The sequence below is a fragment of the Taeniopygia guttata genome, chromosome 2, assembly GCF_048771995.1.
Source record: "Taeniopygia guttata chromosome 2, bTaeGut7.mat, whole genome shotgun sequence".
In the NCBI taxonomy this organism is placed as follows: domain Eukaryota; kingdom Metazoa; phylum Chordata; class Aves; order Passeriformes; family Estrildidae; genus Taeniopygia; species Taeniopygia guttata.
In genome coordinates, this window is record NC_133026.1 from 95,606,601 (window position 1) to 95,624,722 (window position 18,122).

The following is an 18,122-nucleotide window of genomic DNA, read 5'->3' on the forward strand; positions in this document are numbered from 1 at the left end:
AATGTGGGACTGGATCCTAAGATCAAGACAATCAGTATAAACAGCCTCTGGATAAATTTCCATAAGTTTCTGCCCTGGAAAACTCTTAATTAGCTAATTGGGCAATAAATATATCTTGATGTATTTTTTAGCTGTGAGGATGCTAAGTACTCATGAAATAAATAATATTTTACATTCAATATTGTAATCAAATGAGCACTTTTTAGCAAGCTGATTCTATTTTATTTTTCTTACACTGAGAATTATTAGTGTCAGAATTACAATCAATATAGTATTTTTCCATGAGGGAAATGCACGCTTCTATACAAAGTTAAGAAATTTTTAATATGGTCATATAAAATGACATGTTTTAGTCCATTTCCCACATTCCACAATCTATTTTATTTCACAAAAATATTTTATTATAATTTACATTATTATCCACATGCTCATTTAAAAATGATATGCATCAAATAATTTACTTCAATGAGTTTTATGTAGATAAACTGCTCATAAAGTTCTCTGGTTAATCATGAAGAAGAACATATTTCTTGCAGTTGGTATTGGAGGAGAAATTATTCGTAAGACTGTCTATGGGTATATTTCTGACTATTGATTGTTCTGTACAAATTGAGTTCCTCTGATACAGCTGTCCTCTGTTTATCTTAGAACAGCAAGGGTCTCTTCATAGACATGGATCAAACATTAAAAATAAAATTATTGATTTTGGAGTGTGGAATGTAAGAGCAGGAACTCCTAAATTCAAAATAGATTAGATGTCCAGGAAAACATTTGAGCTCAGATGAACACAGTGTAAACCCTCTTTAGGCAACTAACTTCCCAATGCATTGACTCAAAGAAAAGTCTATCTATTCCAAATGAGATAAAAAGTCTGAGAAAAAATATTTTAAAAAGGGGGACAAAATTAACATTGTGTCCATTAGTATCAGCATCAATTAAAAAAAATTATTGGAGTTTGTTACAAGATAAAATTGATTTGTCTTGCTTAAAAATGATTGATGCCTTTTATTTGTTTGCCTATAAAATCTTTTTTATTAATCTCATCCTGACTACTCACATGTAGCCATTAATTAAAATGCAAGATTCAAGAAAAATTATTTTATCTCTCTTATATTCTACCTGGTGACACAAGAATTCATTTCCAGATTGCACTTGGGTACAGGTAATTTTCTTCACTGTGGCTGGAGTGGGACTGTGTTTTGGATCTGTGTTGGGAGCAGTCTGATAGCACAGGGATGTTTCTGTGGTTACTGAGCAGCTCTCACATGTAGACAAGGCCTTTTTGCTTCTCATATTGTCCCACCAGCACAGAGGCTGGAGGTGCACAAGGACCTGAGAGGGGTCACAGCTGGGACAGAAGACTGCAATCAACCAAAGCAACATTCCATACCATGTAGTATCATCCTGGGAAAAGGAGGAGGAAGGGGCTGTTCAGAGTGATCATATTTGTCTTCCCAAGTGACCATTAAGTATGGTGGAGATCTGCTTTCCTGGGAATGGTTAAACACACCTGCTTGCCCATGGGAAGTGGTGACTTAATTCTTTGCTTGCCTACATGACTTTTGCTTTACCTGTTAAACTGTCTTCATTTCAGCCCAGAGGTTCTTCTCTTTTGCACTTCCAGTTCTGTCTCCCATCCCATGAGGGATGAGTGAGTAAGTGGCTGTGTGGGGCTGAGCTGCCAGTTGGGGTTGAATGAACCATGACCAGCTCTCAGAAACATTGCACTTCAGAGACACCATGAACCACTTCATTCCATCTGAATGCGGATATCTAAATAATTCATATGAATTAGACAGAAATTACTATTCCTTTTCATCTCAGATAAATGGTTTTGGTGGTATTAAGAGAATCCAGACATCCAATGACTTCCTTTGTGAAGTCACTTCACTTTCTTCTCCACATAGGGGAGAGAGAATAAAAAGAGCATTTATCATAAACACTTGATAACTAATAAACTAAGAAAATACTTGACACGTAGAAAAATCTCAGTGTCTGGAATTTTTCACAGTTAGAAAATAGCAAATACTGACATTTCTCAAGGAAAATATAGTAAGAGCTGGTGGTGATAAGGAGGGTTGATTTTCTTTGACAAACCACACTTTCTACATTTGTCTAATCTATTGATGTCAGCAGAAAAATATATCTGCTTCAAGCACAGCAATGCATTCAGAAAATACACTTGTGGTGATGATATAGAAGCTGGAGCAATCATCCTCAGATATGTAGGTCAATTAGATGTGAATATTAGCATCAACAAAAAAAATGAAGCATTTTAATCTTATTCATGCAATAGAAAATTCCACCAAAATTAATATCTTCCCAGATATTGGGACTGCTCTAACAGTTTACTGGTCCCAGAAAGAAGGAATCCTTTCCCATTTTTCTTTAGTATTAGATAAATATTCTCTTATCTCGCTAACTTATCTGTAGCACATCTGGACACCCATGGAAGCACACATGAATTTTACAGAAACAAACTTCTTAATTCATGTCTTTAAGGGCCCAACAAGACCACAAGAAGAGTTTTTAAACCCCTAACCCAAGAGTAGGAGAGAAAAGGGAGAAAAGTGAGGAAAAAGAGGCACAGAAAGACTCAGAGGCAGAGCCAAGGAGCTGATAAATCACATTGACTGTGATTAAAGCACAGACAGCTTTAAGACTAGTTAGTTCCACATAGAAGCGTCCTTTGGTTATCAAAGATTTTTCTGATGCAGACTCCCCCTTCATCTTACCCTAATAAAATTTACCTTTATCCAATTCCCACATCTCAACTCCCTGCTACTTCAGGAAAAATCTAATGGCAAGTTAATAAGCAAAAAAACCCCAAAAGCATGAAGCCTTTCATGCCTTTTAAAGTTTACCAGGTATCTGGAAATAAGCAGTGAGGTAACTACCCTGCATAAACAAAAGATAATGAATGCTAAAATTTTGCTGATAAACAAGATCATAGTGAGTCAGTCAGTATTTCCAGGTTTTAATCTAGTTCCTTTAATTGCCACCTGATCCCAAAATACCCTGGCCACTTGCTTCTGCCATCTCATTGCCAATTGGCCCAAGCATGATGTAGCAGTGCAAACAGATTATCAGATCAGAGAAATCAGTCCAGTCAAAGAGTTAACCAGAAAAGTACTTTCAGCTGGATCAGTTCCCTGATACTGTTTACCCCCTAGCTGCATAAGCACTTGCATTAGTCCCATTTTCATGGGGTGAGAGCAAGCAGAATGGCTAAAACCTTTAGGCATAATTTCCTCAGAAAGCCAATTTACCTTTCGGGCTGTCTGGGCTTACGTATTTAGAGTGAATTTCTTCTCACTCTGCACAATATGTAGTTCCTTCTAGTGGTTGCTTAGAACTGTAAAAGCCTGTAATCAATACTCTTTGTACATGCTGTTGCAGATGCCAAGTAAGGATGTGGGAGCAAAAGTTACAAAGAGGAAAAGATGTAGGCTGTAAGGGAATTTGCCATCCTGTAGTTATGGGAAGTAGTTTCAATGTTTATGACGCTGATTATGACCAAACCACACAGAAACAACCTAGGCAAACGATAAGTTTCTTTTTCAGGTGCTCATTTTAAGTTTCTTCAGTAGCTGTTTGATACTTGAGTGGGGGTTGTGTTATTCAAATTGTGTATTGAATTAAGAATCAAATAAAGCTCTTTAAATTTTATATCAGTTATACTATCAATTAGTAAAAAATAAAAATACCTCCTGCATAATCTCTTTGTTCCTTGCAAAAAAAAAAAAAAAAAAACAAAAAAAACCCCACACTTGGAATAAAAAACCAGCCATTTTTCAGTCATGTAGTGATAATAATACTACTAATGTTGGAATATTTTGACATATTATTTTCATTCCAGTCAGAATAAACCCTTGAAATATACAAATTTTAACAGCAGTAGAGTTTATTTGGTACTTCTTGTTTTGCAAGCAAATGGATTTCAACAAATATGTCATAAAATTACAGCTCATGGAAGTATAATAAGTGCTTTCCTGAACAAGTTGAGAGCTCTTATGCAACAGGTTAATGATGACTCAACTTGACCTTTCATTGTAAAATAGCATTGGACTTCTGCCATGTTATAGATACTCTTCTTGTGAATATCCAGATGCCCCTATTAGTTTCTAGAGGTTTTTTACCAGGCAGAAAACAGTGAAAGTGGTTATAGCAGCATATGCTCTCTTACCACAAAAGTAAAATAATCAATGATGTTATAAGTGTTCTGAAAGTTCTTGACAGAGGTTTCAATAAGTACTTGTGCAATGTCTATCACACATATGCATATGTGTGTATGCATTTGTGTAGCAAGCTTTTAGCTGAAAATTTTCATTTGGTTTCACATGAAGAAACACAGCAAAAAATTAGTTTGATCAACATGTTGCAGAGTACCAGACAAGGACATATTAGAACAGTTTCCTTGTGCATTCTGTAGATTCCTGTCTTAATTCCACTGGATTTAGGGCACCTAGTTATATATTTTATGAAGACAGAGAAAAGCATGCTTAAGGTGATTGGATTAGATTATTAAACCACCAACCTTTGCTTCAAATTTTTCACGGTTGTCACCCCAGCTGACAACTAAGCTGCACACAAATGCTTGCTCATTTCCCTACCAGAACTATCCAGTGTGATGGGGCAGAGAATCAGTAATGTAAAAACTAAAGAACTCATGGGTTTAGATAAACTTTAATAGGGAAAGAAAAAGCCATGTGCACAAACAAAGCTAAGCAAGGAACTCATTCACCACTTCCCATGGGAAGACAGGTGTGTTCAGCTATTCCTGGGAAAACAGGCTTCAATCCTGCACAACAGTGGCTTGGAAAGACAAATATCACAACTCCAAATGCTCTTCCCTTCCTTCTTCACCCACCTTTTTATACCGAACACGATGATATATGATGCTGAATATCTCTCTGGTCAGCTGGGGTCGGGTGCCCTGGCTGTGTCGGCTTTGTGCACCCCCAGAGTCCTGGCCAGCAGAGGGAATGAAAAGCAGAGTGGGCCTTGGCTCTGTATAAGCTCTGTTCAGCAGTAACATCTCTGGGTTATCAAGACTATTTCCTTCAAAAATCCAAAACACAGTCCCACGCCATCTGTTGTGACAAATATTAACTCCGTAATAGCCAAAGTCAGCACAGTATTTCATCCAGGAAACGCCTGGTCTATAGTCTTTTAAAACAGAGAAGAAAAAAAGTGAGACACTGACATAAAATTACCAGAAAATTAGCACACCAAGCCAGGGAGGATGCATATATTCAACAAGTACATATTAAATGGAAAGATTACTTGTGTATCACCATGACTATGGTGTGAAATCATGGTACTAGCCCATGATCTTCAGAACTGCATTTAAATCCATGTAAGCTTATTGTTTGGAATGCAATTACAGAGATCTTCCTCAATGTAATTGGAAATTTTTAAATTTAAAAATAAATATGATTCTATTTACAAATATTTCTGACTCTTCTAAATGTTTATTCACTGATAAGGGACAAATCACTACCACAAGTTTCTCTGCTGATGTTTAGAATCCACCTGTAAAACACAGAAGTTGTTTCTACTACCTAATTTTCAAATAAAGACTGAGAACATTTTAAAGAGTATGAAAATGAATAGATTCAAAACACATACAAGGCCTGTGCTTTTGACCTTACTAAATCTGTAGAATGTTGGCTTGCTAAGTTGCTAGTACCTTCTATTATGAAAATAATTAATTCTGATGTCAGCAGGACTCTTCCCCAAACTCTTTCCTTTTGACAGAAGCTCCATATTAAAAAAAAGAGATTGTTCCTTTCACATGCAGTAGTGTGAAGATATGACCTTTGAAATTCCTTGTAGAATTCTGGCAAAGAGCTGCAAGAGAAACAAGAAAATGTCCTCAGCATGGTGCAGCTCACGTTTCACAAACACTTCAGAAAACAGGATATAGTTTTCTCATGGGCACACCTTCAGCTCATTACAGAGAGCAAACTGTGAGCACTGCTCACAAAGCAAAATGAAAAAATTAATTATATGACAAGTGTTAATATCTTACTGGAAAGGAGCAATGCCCAAATATCAATTAAAAATCTGCCTTATTGTAGGAGACTGGTTAAATCTTAAAGAACAAAAAAAAAAAAATCAAAACCTTAGTGTGAGAGAAAACTCATCCTTTTTTTGATCCAATTACAACACTTTGTAATATTAAAATGAGTCAACATTTTTCAAGCAGAGAGCTTCAGAGCTGAAAATCAGGTCTTTATATGATTAAGAAGTTTTCATGGGAGTTTTTATTCCCATGAATAAACAACTCTGTCATTGTGATAAAAAAGTAATTTCTAGCAGGATATTTTAATATATATAGGTATATATAATATACCTAATATATAAACTCAATTTTAAATTTAGGAATAATACAGAGTTGAAAAAAAATTAAAGCCATATAATGTGCTTTAGCCTGTTCAAAGAATCAGATCAACCTTAGTTCAATTTCAGTGAATGTTGAAATTGTAAAATAATAACAAACTGGAAACACTCATATGTCTTAATATTTCACATAAATATCATGTCAATCAACAAAATCCAAGATGTCTTTCATTGGTTATTTCACCTTAGCAGACACTTCAGTATCCAGAAAGGCACTTGCTGCCACTTGCAGCAAAATGAAAATGTCTCTAGCCTGCTCAATTGATCTTTCACTTCCAATATTCCCATTAGTGTAATCAAAATAAAATGTTGCTGCCATGGTAAGAAAGAAAAGGACTGATCTCCTCCTGCTGCAGGAGATGAAGCAGGAGGATGAGGAAAAAAAGACATACTAGAGAAAAAAACATTATCTGGCTTTTTGCTTGTGTTGATGCTCTTGCAGGTTACTTCCTCCCTTGACTTGCAGTCATCAGTCCTACACTGCAATCTCTGCCTCAAAAGCATAAACAAAGTCGGCTTTTTTATGAGGTGGATGGCAGGTCTCTTGTTGAAGGTGAAAGGTCGTTGAGATCTGGAAGAATCTAACCAAATTTTGATAGCCATGCAATGGCTATGCAATGGCCTGCAAATGCAGGAAGGAGACGGACATATGCCAACAATATTAAATAAAAATAAAAACTGTATATTCTTTGCAATAATTTTGGTCCCAAAATAAAATTGGCACATTTTTGAATATAGTTTGATATTAATCAAAAAATCTTGTCATTAGATAGGAATCATAAATGTCTTCAGTCATAGGACAACTTCTTATGTTGAGCTTGTATGACAAATCCTTAGTATTATTTTTAAAGTTTTATCTGTTCTTATCTTTGTATAAAAGCTAGGCTTGCTGTCTTTACGCCTTTGAGCTTTTTAAATTAAATAATCCAAATAATTTTACAAACTCTCTTCTTACAAAAACCTGGGTTTTTTAATGCTCATCAATGTACTTATTTCCTGTCCCTAAACTTGTCTAATTTTTTAATTTCCTTTTCAAAGCAAGGCAACTCATATTGCAAGTAGGATTCCAAATTAGTCTGCATCACTGATTTGTATAGAGATCTTTATAAAGCATTTATTCACAGCAGAAAACAAAAAAAAATTAGTGTAAAGAGAATGAAAATAAATCCATTTTCCAAATCAATCTCATAAATTTTTTGCAGCATTAGCACAGGTCTCTGGCTGAGAGCTCCCATTTCTATTGTCATTTTATAATTATGTGGAAAAAAAAGGCATTTTTTCACAATACAAGGGGAGTAACAATCTCTCTTATTGAACGACACTGTATGTCAAGTAGTGTGCAGTACTCATCTGATATAAATCTGAATACATACTTTGAAAACAACATTGGTAGGAAAGCATAGCTCTTGTCTCTACTGCTCTCTTAAATGCACAAATTTTGTTTAGTTTAACATTTTGAGATTATAACCACACATTCAGTTAAGGAATCTTTATATACAATCTACTGGATGAAAAAAAAACTGCTTGCTTAAATATTTATGAAAACAAAATGCCAATAAATAAATAAATAAATAAATAAATAAATAAATAAATAAATAAATAAATCAAGCTCTTGTGGTGACTTCCGTGGTGACTTCGCATATAATATTAACTGGATATCAAATACCCACCTTTTAGTTTAACAGGCAGAAAGTTTTGCCTTTCATTAAGTTTTCCATCTTTTTATCTGTAGGAATTGATACATCTGTGTTTTGAACAAGAAACTTTTTCACTCTATCTCTCCATTTTAACAGACATTGTTACTAAATTCACAGAAAATATTAGCATATCCTATTAGCCTAATTGGATAAAAAACCCTACACCTGTGATATTTGTAAGTGATTAGTATTGCATTTCTTCACTGATGGATTCAGTTTCATGTTATGGCAACTAAATATAACAGAGGAAAAAACTGTCCTCTGTTTCCATTGCATAAGAATTGTTACTGCTTATGGGCTCCATGTGCATTTGTGTATCAACTTCAGAAGAAACTGTTAAATTGCCTGGGAATGTTCCCATCAGCCTTGCAGCCCAACAAGGGAGTGCCAGAAAGTGGTAGCACTGTCTTTTTTCCTGTCAAATTGATAACATACAACTGGTAAAGGACTGAGCAAAACATCTCTGTTTTCATTAGACTATACTCCTGCTTTCTCTTTTTATTTTTTTTTTCTTGTGTATGTTCAGCTCTATGTATACAAGTTATATATGTCATATATAAGTGTATTAAGGTGTGTATATTTAATATATATAGGCAAATAGATTGCATCTAAGGATTTTCTGATGAAAATGTTCTGGAAAAAGCATGCTGCACTGGGTGCTTTGCAATACTAACTCTGTCCTTTTCTCGGTTGGAGTCTGTAGAAAGTGTAGTGTATTAGTATATTTATTTCATGAAGCATATTAAGCACATAATAATATACATATTATTAATACTTCACAGATTTATACAGTTCATATTGGATGTACCTTTATATTATTCCTAGCCAATGAATCCGACACAGGTCACCTTCTTCATCTCAGGCCAAATTGCTCAGTCCAAAACAGTTTCTGCATCACTACTCCCAGTTCCACAGCAGAGAGTAACAGAAGGAGCATCAGGCATCCACAGCACTCCTCCAGCAGTTGGCTTACTTTTAGGGTCTAAAGAAAGATAAAATTGTCAGAGTTATAGCCAATTAAATCAATTTATGAAGAAATGTAGGCTTATACCAGAAATTTTCTTAGATTACAAACTGATAAAATTGGCACATATTAGTATATACTATCAATTTATAAATTAAAACAAATTATTAACAATGGAAGTCAATCAGTTCTTAGGACTTCTATAACAAATAAAGACAGATAAGGCTCTCCATTAGGAGAGACCTCTGAAGACAAATAATTATATGAAGACTAAAGGAACTGCTCCTTTTTTGTTCTGAATACAACCACGATTTTCTGGAAAGTGACATAATATATTTGTCTTTAATTAGTGAGTGGGCAATCTACAGGGGGCAAGCTAGTCACAATGCTTCTCTGCAGGGAATCCAAATGCCTTCATAAGCAGAACAGAAAAGAAAAGAGGACCTAATCCTGTGCAGAGAATCAGAAGTTGAATATATTGTCAGTTTTTTAAGTAACCCACTAAAGTATTAGAAGCTATGTCAAAATAATTTCTTGAAACTTCCTATCAGTGGACTCAGAACTGAATTGATTTCTTGCTGTAAGATGAATTAGAGGATATAGGCCTAGAAGACTTTTGTCTTAATCTAATGTACTGATAAATGTAATAATCTAAATTACCAAGTAATTTAATTTATTAATGTGCATGTTGAGCAGAGTTATTAGACAGCAAAAAACCTTCAGTATCTAATTCACAATTATCCAACACAAGTACTGAAGGGAATGATTCATTTGCTTTCAGATAGATTGTAGTTTTCCCTTTCTCTACTAAAGGGTATGTCTCCACCTCATTGACTTATGTGATTTAACCAAGATTAAACGATCTGCCTACAACTATAAAAAACATTTCTGGCGGACAGCCCAGGCATTGCAACTCCATGGTTCCTGTTCTTATCAGAAATCAGCCTTCTGTTCCTTATCTAGATTTAGTCCAATCTCCTAAGGAGTTCAGTCTGGCTTGTTGAAGTGTGTGGATAGAAGCAGCACTTTGGTGGTGCTTTCATTCAGACCACACTCACTCAGCTGCACATTCAGTTGAAGATTTTCTCATGAAAAAATTTCCACTTCAATGACAGATTGAGATCTGCCTTTTAATTATTAATCTACCATCCAGCAGATAACACATGTTCCTTCTGTAATTGCTCTTTTCATACATTAATCCTAGTGAGGCAATTTCCTCTTTGTCTCTTAGGCCATCTACTACTTCTCATCAAGAATTCTGCTTGCAAATAGAACAGATTATTTGCATGAGTGTAGTAGACCAATAGTACTGAACTATGGTAAAACACTGGTTCAGACAAAGTCTGGGGAAAGGCTAACAAACACAAAGTTAAAGCTTTCTGACAAATATACAAAGCAATAATTACCTGCGTCTCTCCAAACAGCTATAATTAGCTGGACCAGAGCTAATAATTTTATGTCACGCTGGTGATCTTCTGTGCTAGCATTTAAAAACACACCCAAAGGCTTTGTCATCAGACAATATGTTTAAAGAACCGTTTCTCTTTACCCTTATTACCACAAAATGTCGTAAGTTGTCATCTCTCAAAAGAATACTTGCATAGCAGCAACACCACACTTTTAAATAAATCAGCAAAAAAAGCTTCGTCATTTACAGCCATTACTTGGCTTCTGAGTGGATGGGTTGTACCTCTTTTCTAAATTATTTTAAGATTTCAATAGCAAGGAAAGCAACAGAAGGGAACAGTGAAAGGAAAGTTGTTTGGTGTAGGAATTGTTAGGGTACAAAATACAAAACATGGCAAAAGTACTGCTGCGTAATCTGCGGGTAGAAAGACTCCTGTTACCCACTGAAAGTGTTACTGATGTCTTACCTGTCTGAATAACAAATGTGACATGCAGGGAATGCAAATTCAACAATCATTTTCATTTTGTGATTTCATGGAGTGAGGAGTGTGCAATAGAGCATCAAATAAGCAAAGAAAATCTAAGACCATTCAGAGAAAATTTACTCATGCCTTATCAAAGGTAAATGTGTTCCCACAAGTATTTCCAGTAATATATTAAAAAAAAAAAAAAAAAGTATCCTTTAATTTGAGCATATTTTCCAAATATGAAATACATTACTGATCATGGCATGATCCCTGCCTTCACTTCGTTTGCAAGCTCATATTGAAAACTAATACCTACCTAATATTTGTGAAAAACCCAATGTTTTTGTTTTATTTTAAATAAATAATCTTAAACATGAGCTTATTAATGACATTAGGCATAAATCTTCCCAACAGATGAAGTTCTTAAAGGTAATAATCATTAGGAACACAATACTGTCTCATTTTTATAAACAGTCCAATGGCTCAGAAACTTGTGAATATATCCTTAAATATATCACTAAAAAGTCGCATGAAAAAAAGATTTAAAAGTGAGTATTTTTCAATTTTTATTTTAAATACTTTCTTAAGGAGGGTGTTTTTCTTTCCTACAACCAATATATTTTTTCTTTCCTTCAAATGCCAAAGGTAGACAAAAGTGAAGAATAAGCTGGGTATAACTGGGCTCAAGAAGAGTTGTTCTAGCTTTTCTTGAGAAAGCAAGGCACTCCTTAGGCAATTGCTTGGATAACTACATTGTAGGCAGAGGGGACATGGATGAGGGAAATGTGCAACAGGAAAGTCTCAAAGAAGAAGAAGATGAAACACATGGGAAATTCCAAGGAATGTCAGTTTTCAGATGGCTTGCTGAAGAAAGTGTGGTGAGACAGTAATTAGATGGCATTTAGAAAAGGGTCACAAAACTTGGAGATATTCTGGAGGTTACAAAAGTTCCTTCTCTGTGAGGCATAAGCCTGTGGTGACAGATTAATACAGTCCATTGTCATTCATAACCATTGTTTCAAATGTCTCTGTAGACAAATGGCTGAAGATTACCCACCCAAGAGAATGAGAGAGAGAGAAATGAGGTGAGGTAGATAGAAAAGAGAGAGGAAAAGGGAGAAGAAGAGGGGGTTAAGATTAGAGGGGCTTGTGCCAATATGACCCAATATAAACCTACACACACACACACAAAAAAAAAAAAAAAAAAAGGAAAAAAAAAGTGGATTTTTCAGGTGTGAAAAATCAAAAAGGAAAACTATGGGCATTTTATGATGCGTGCCTTATTAGATGTAGCTCAGGTGATAGTCCTGAGGCCACCTGTGTGCTGCAATTTGAGTACTGTGAAACCAAAGTTAGGACAGTGTTCTCAATGTGTGACTTCAATTTTAAAGCTCAACAGGGACACAGGGTGTTATTGGTTATTGTCCTGCCTACATGACGTAAAGTCAACTGTATTAAATTAAAATATTTCCAGGAATCACCAGAAGACCACTGAGCACACTACACATATCTTGGACCTCATAGATAAATATAAATATTTATATTTCAAATGTAAATATAAATATAAAACCTGTAGAAAAGAGTTTGATGTTTAACAATGGCCTATATTAAAAAGGAAAAGAGAAAAAAGAAAAATCACTCATATAGTTATGTATTTGAATTCTATTTTAGAGCAGGTAGATATGTTTAATGAAATTACCATTTTAAGACTGAAATTTATATATTACAAGGAATGCAAAATCTAATTATTTTCATGGTAAGTCTTCTTGAACTTATAATGTTTAGCAGAAAGTTATTTCAACCTTTACCGTACCTCCATCAATTTTTCAGTCATTTGTATCTATCTGGTTGGTAAATTAAAATTTTTCAGAACAGTTTCTGATGCATGCATATTCTTGATTGCAAGGTGAGATCTGTGTAGGTATAGAAAAACTTTTAAAAAAAGAGGTGCTGGTTAAACACTGCAAAAACACTTTAGTTTCAAACACTTTTTAGGTGAGTTGAACTTTCCATATAGTGTAGTGGGTTGACTCTGGCTGGATGCCAGGAACCAAGTAAATATATTCTATCACTTCCCTCTGCACCTGGATAGGGGAGAGAAAATATAACAAAGGGTTCATGGGTTGAGATAAAGACTGGGAGAGAGCACTCACCAAATACTGTCACAGGAAAAACATTCAAATTAGAGATATTTATTAAATTTGTTACTAACATAAATAAAGCAGGATAATAAGAAAGTTAAACAAGACCTTAAAAACATCTTTCTTCCACCCCTCCCTCCTTCCCAGCTCTACCTCCTGCCCCAGGCAATGCAGGAAGATGGGAACGAGAGTTATGGTCAATGATCACACACTGCTCGGAGAGAGGAATCCTTCCCCTGCTCCAGCATGGGGTGTCTCCCACGGGAGATAGCCTTCCATGAACTTCTCCAGCCTGAGTCCATCCTATTGGCAACATTCTTCCCCAAACTGCTGCCATGTGGGTTACCCTTCCATGGGGTGCAGTCCTTCAGACACAGCCTGCTCCAGCATGGGTTCCCTACAGGCTCTTGCCAGGAAACCTGATCCAGTGTGGGCTCTTCTCTTCACAGGTCCACAGGAAACTTTCCAGGAGCCTGATCCAGCGAGGGCTTCCCACAGAGCCACAGCCTCATCTCAGGCAGACATCTTCGCCAGTATGTACCTCCACCGAGTGGATCTTTGCACCCCCATGGACCTGCAGAGGCTGCAGGGGCACGGCCACTTCACCATGGGCTGTGCCATGGGTTGCAGAGGAGTCTTGGCTGAGGTGCCTGGAACACATCCTGCCCCTCCTCCCTCACTGGCCCTGGTGTCTGCAGGGCTGTTCCTCTCACGTGTTCTCGCTCCCCTTTGCTCTGGCCCCAATTACAACCTCACATTAACATTTTTTCTTATTAAATATGTTATCACAGAGGTGTAATCACAATTTCTAATTGGTCCAGTCTTGGCTAGTGGCACATCCATCTTGAAGCTGCCAGGGATTGGCTCTGTTGAGGTGGAAGGACTTTTGTTAGCTTCTCACAGAAGCTACCCCTTTAAAGCCCCCAGTATCAACACCTGGCCATAGAAGCCCAATACAGATGCAAAGTACTTTTGCTGAAAGAACAAGATTACATTTCTGGGGGGAAAACAAAGAGAGATATTTCCTGGCAGACTTCATTAAGAAGTCAAAAATTTAAAAAAAACCTTGTTGATTTTTTAATAACTGCCTATATAAACACTGGAATAAAGTGTAATGTTTTCTTTGAGAGACTGAATATTCTCCTTCACTGTACTGTAAATGAACTACTTCTGTGAAATACAATGATGTGGACTAGTGACATTCTTGATATATGACTCTAGACCTTTATTTTATTGAAATATAAGGAATTTAGAATGAGTGATGATGCAGATCACAATACTTCTGTATGAAAATCAGAGCAATGTAAGCACAGAAAGGCAGAAAACTGGGAGGAAAATTAAAATTATTCTATATATGGTATTAAAGGAAAAAAGTTAACAGTAGACACAGTAATTGCTGAAGGATGAAGTTACTGTTAAAAAGAAAATCAATTGCAACATTTGAACACAAAGTGGCTTATATTACATAATTATATACACATTATTATATTGCATACTTATATTACTTATATTATATTCCTGTCGTTGAACCATAAACCTAATTGACACTCAATAGGTCTGTCTTGTCCAGTTATCTTTTCTAGTTTATTTCTGTGTTAAAAATGACAAGTCCTAGTCAGCACATTTTCTGATATTCTAAAAAGCTTTTATTGCATAGGTCAATTTTCTAGTTGTTCTTAAGGGCTCTGCTCCCATTTGAAAGAAAGGGTTTTACCTTCAGTAAGTCAATATGAAATAAAATTTTGGTGAAGAAAAGGCAGACACTGAATTAACACGCTATAACAAATTCTGTGAAGGCTTAAGTTAATTCATTCTTCATCACTGAAAGCAGTTTTTAAACGTGCTGTTCTTGTAGCAGCTGAGTTACATACCTAAACTCCTCAAATGTTACTCAGAGAAAGGTAAGTGTCAGAAAATAAGTTCCTTGACTGCTGTGATACCTTGAGTCAGGAAGAATTAATAAAGAACAATCGTATCTTGACTCCCTCAAACTTTGAGTCTCCAGGCTATGCACTTCCATAAGATCAGTGGCAGGTTACAATTGAATCTGTAATTCCTCTTAAATGAAGAAGCCAATCATTGTTCTAAAATTTAACAAGGCTAGGGGAGATGTAGAATCAGTTACATCTGCAGCTGGGAGAGACTCAGGGCCACAGAAACAGACCCACTACTAGTTTAATTTTACTGAGGGAAACAGTCAGACACAGTTCTGAATAAAATAATAACTAAGAGGCTGTTATGTAGCAAATGTCCTATACAAATACATCCTCATGGGAGCACAGGTACGAGACAATTCTGAATATTTGCTTACTGGTGAATGTGTAAACAGACAGAAAATTTAAACAGTGTTTTTTTGAAAAATGTTTGTTCTTCTTCTCCAGAAGAAAAACTAAAATGGTTAAAATATAGTCAAGCTAGGCCTTGACTGGATGAAAATAAATATCTGGTTTCAATATAAGGCAGCTCACCCAATTTAGTTTATTCTTCCACCTGTATTCTGTACCACCATATAGAAAACTTTACCTGTATCTCTTATGACTTGCCCCAGAATGTGAAGATAATCCAGGTTCTTGTTAATAGATCCCTTGGGGCATATTAGAGTGAAATACTGAATGATCAGTGTTCGTAAATATGTAGATCTATGTAGGTTTTACTATAGAACAATTTAGTTGCAAAGGAAAGTGGGTAAGTAGCCATTTTGGTTATTGTATATTGTAATACAGTGACACAAAAGCATAAAAGTATCACTTAAAAATGCATAAGAAAAAAGAAAGAAAATATGAGAGCAAAATGATACATAATCACAACCATAGATCCTGAAATAAAAATTAATTGTTGGAATTTCAATATATGTTGACATTGTCTATTGTACTGTATCACAATGCCCTAAGCATATAATCCAAAAAGATTGCTTAAAGGTGCAAATTTCTTAAAGATAACTTTCCATTTAAGAAACAGAATAAATTGAAGGGAAAAGAAAAAGGTTTTCATACTGCTTCATGAAAATACACTCTTTAACATGTGCATTTCTGTTTTAATTTAAAACTATCTTGAAGTTTACTGAATTAAGTACCCTAACTCTAAAATATTGTTTGGAAATTATGCAGAAAAGCTTTGGGGCGAGTTTGCTTTTGCATCCATAATTATATACCTATATATTTCACAGGATCTTGGTAGCCATTTACCTTATGTAAGAAGTAGCAGTATACATGTAATACTAAATTACTCGAAAACTGAATAATGCAGGGAATATCTCACCCAGATAACATATCAGTCTGTATTACTATTAGAGCCCTACATTTGCATTTTGTATGTATCAGGTACATTTGTTTAGATCTATTATTAAAGCAGATGTAATTAATGATTACTGATTTCAAGGACAGAAATCTATACTCAGGTTAATTGATATTGATTTGTAACTAGCACCACATTCAACAAACATTGAGATCACAAGAAGTGATAACATAAATTAGTGAAATTATTCTGTCAGATCTAATGGCAGCAGAAAATGTAGCATTCAATTGTCCCAGAGAAGCTTTTCTACAATAAATGAATCTACTCCTAGCACCATTTTACAGTCTAGTCCATTAGTAATCACATGATTTTAGAGAAGAAAATATATCAGTGTGAGTTGCTATAGGAGTTTTCAATCTGTACAATGGATCAAAAATGAGAACCAAACTATGTCTTCATTGAAGTGTATAAACACACATTCTGAAGGACAAACCTGTGGGTCTGAACAACAGATCCATCAGAGTGGCATGATCAAGGAACTTGATACACTTAAGCCAGAAACAATGCGCTTGTCTTTCTGGGAAGTGGGCTTGATTAAAACAAAAGACTATTCCTGGCAGTCTGTGCTCAGTATGCCAACTTTATTTTAAGAGTTTGTGCTTACCATTTGTTCTGGTGTATTACTTTTTTGCTTCAAAAAAATGAACAAAACCATCTGATTTGAAAACACTCCTGGATAAAAAGGACCTTAAGTTTATGACAAATGGTATTCAAAAAACAGTTTGCTAATACATAAATGTCTATGTATCCAAATACAAGCTTTATTTTTAATGTATAACTTTCAGCATAGCTGAAAATAAGCACCCTTTGATAAGTATTATTTTTGGAAATTTTGTTATGCAAAACACAGGAAAAAAGTGTAAGTGAAATATACGAGTGGGGCACCTTCAACTATATTGGATTATTCAGAGCCTTGTCCAACCTGATCTTGAATGTTTCGAGGGATGTGGCATCCACTTCTCTGTGCCAGTGTTTCATCACCCTCACTGCAAAAAATGTCTTCCTTATATGTAGCCTAAATCTGCCCTTTATCCAAAACAAAACAAAACAAAACAAAACAAAACAAAACAAAACAAAACAAAACAAAAAAAAAAACTAAAAAAAAAAAAAAAAGGTCCATTGTCCTGTTACTGCTAAACTGTTTGTACACATCTTTCTTATAGGTCCCCTTCAAGTACTGGAAGGGGGAGGGTTGGGGGTTGCGGGTCTCCTTGGAGCCTTTTCCAGGCTGAACAGCACCAACTCTCAGCCTTTCCTCATTGGGTAGGTGCTCCCTCCCTCTGATCTTCTCCATGGCCCTCATCTGGAATGGATCCAACAGGTCCATGTCCTTCTTGCAGCAGGAAACCCAGAGCTGGACCCAGTGTTCCAGATGGGGTCTCACCAGAGCAGAGTAGAGGGGCAGAATCTCCTTCCTCATCCTGCCAGCCACACTGCTTTTGATGCAGCCCATGCCCAGTTGGCTTTCTGGGCTGTAAGTGCACATTCCTTGATCACATCCAGCTTTTCACCCAATGGTCCTTCCAAGACCTTCTCAGCAGGGCTGCTCTCAGTCTTCATCCACTGAACAGTCCATCCATCAAATCCATGTGTCTCTAATTCAGAGTGAAGGATGTTGTGGGGGGGGGCCATGTCAAAGGCCTTTCAGAATTCCAGAGAGATGACTTCTTGGTGGGGTATATGATACTTAATTCATTTCACAGCATAGCAAGCTTTCAAGATGCCACAGGAATTCTTGATGTTTAAA

General features: G+C 35.8%; 1 long non-coding RNA gene across 2 annotated transcripts in view; it reads right to left on the minus strand.

Moving 5' to 3' along the window:
• Positions 1-3,784: 3,784 nt before the first annotated feature.
• Positions 3,785-18,122, minus strand: part of LOC116807853 (uncharacterized) — a 96,923-nt gene continuing 82,585 nt past the window's right edge. For both annotated transcript variants that reach the window (XR_012054066.1, XR_012054067.1), the window contains 2 exons: positions 8,911-9,084; positions 3,785-5,853 (listed from right to left, as the gene is read on the minus strand). This is a non-coding gene — a long non-coding RNA (uncharacterized lncRNA). The remainder of the gene's footprint in view (positions 5,854-8,910; positions 9,085-18,122) is intronic.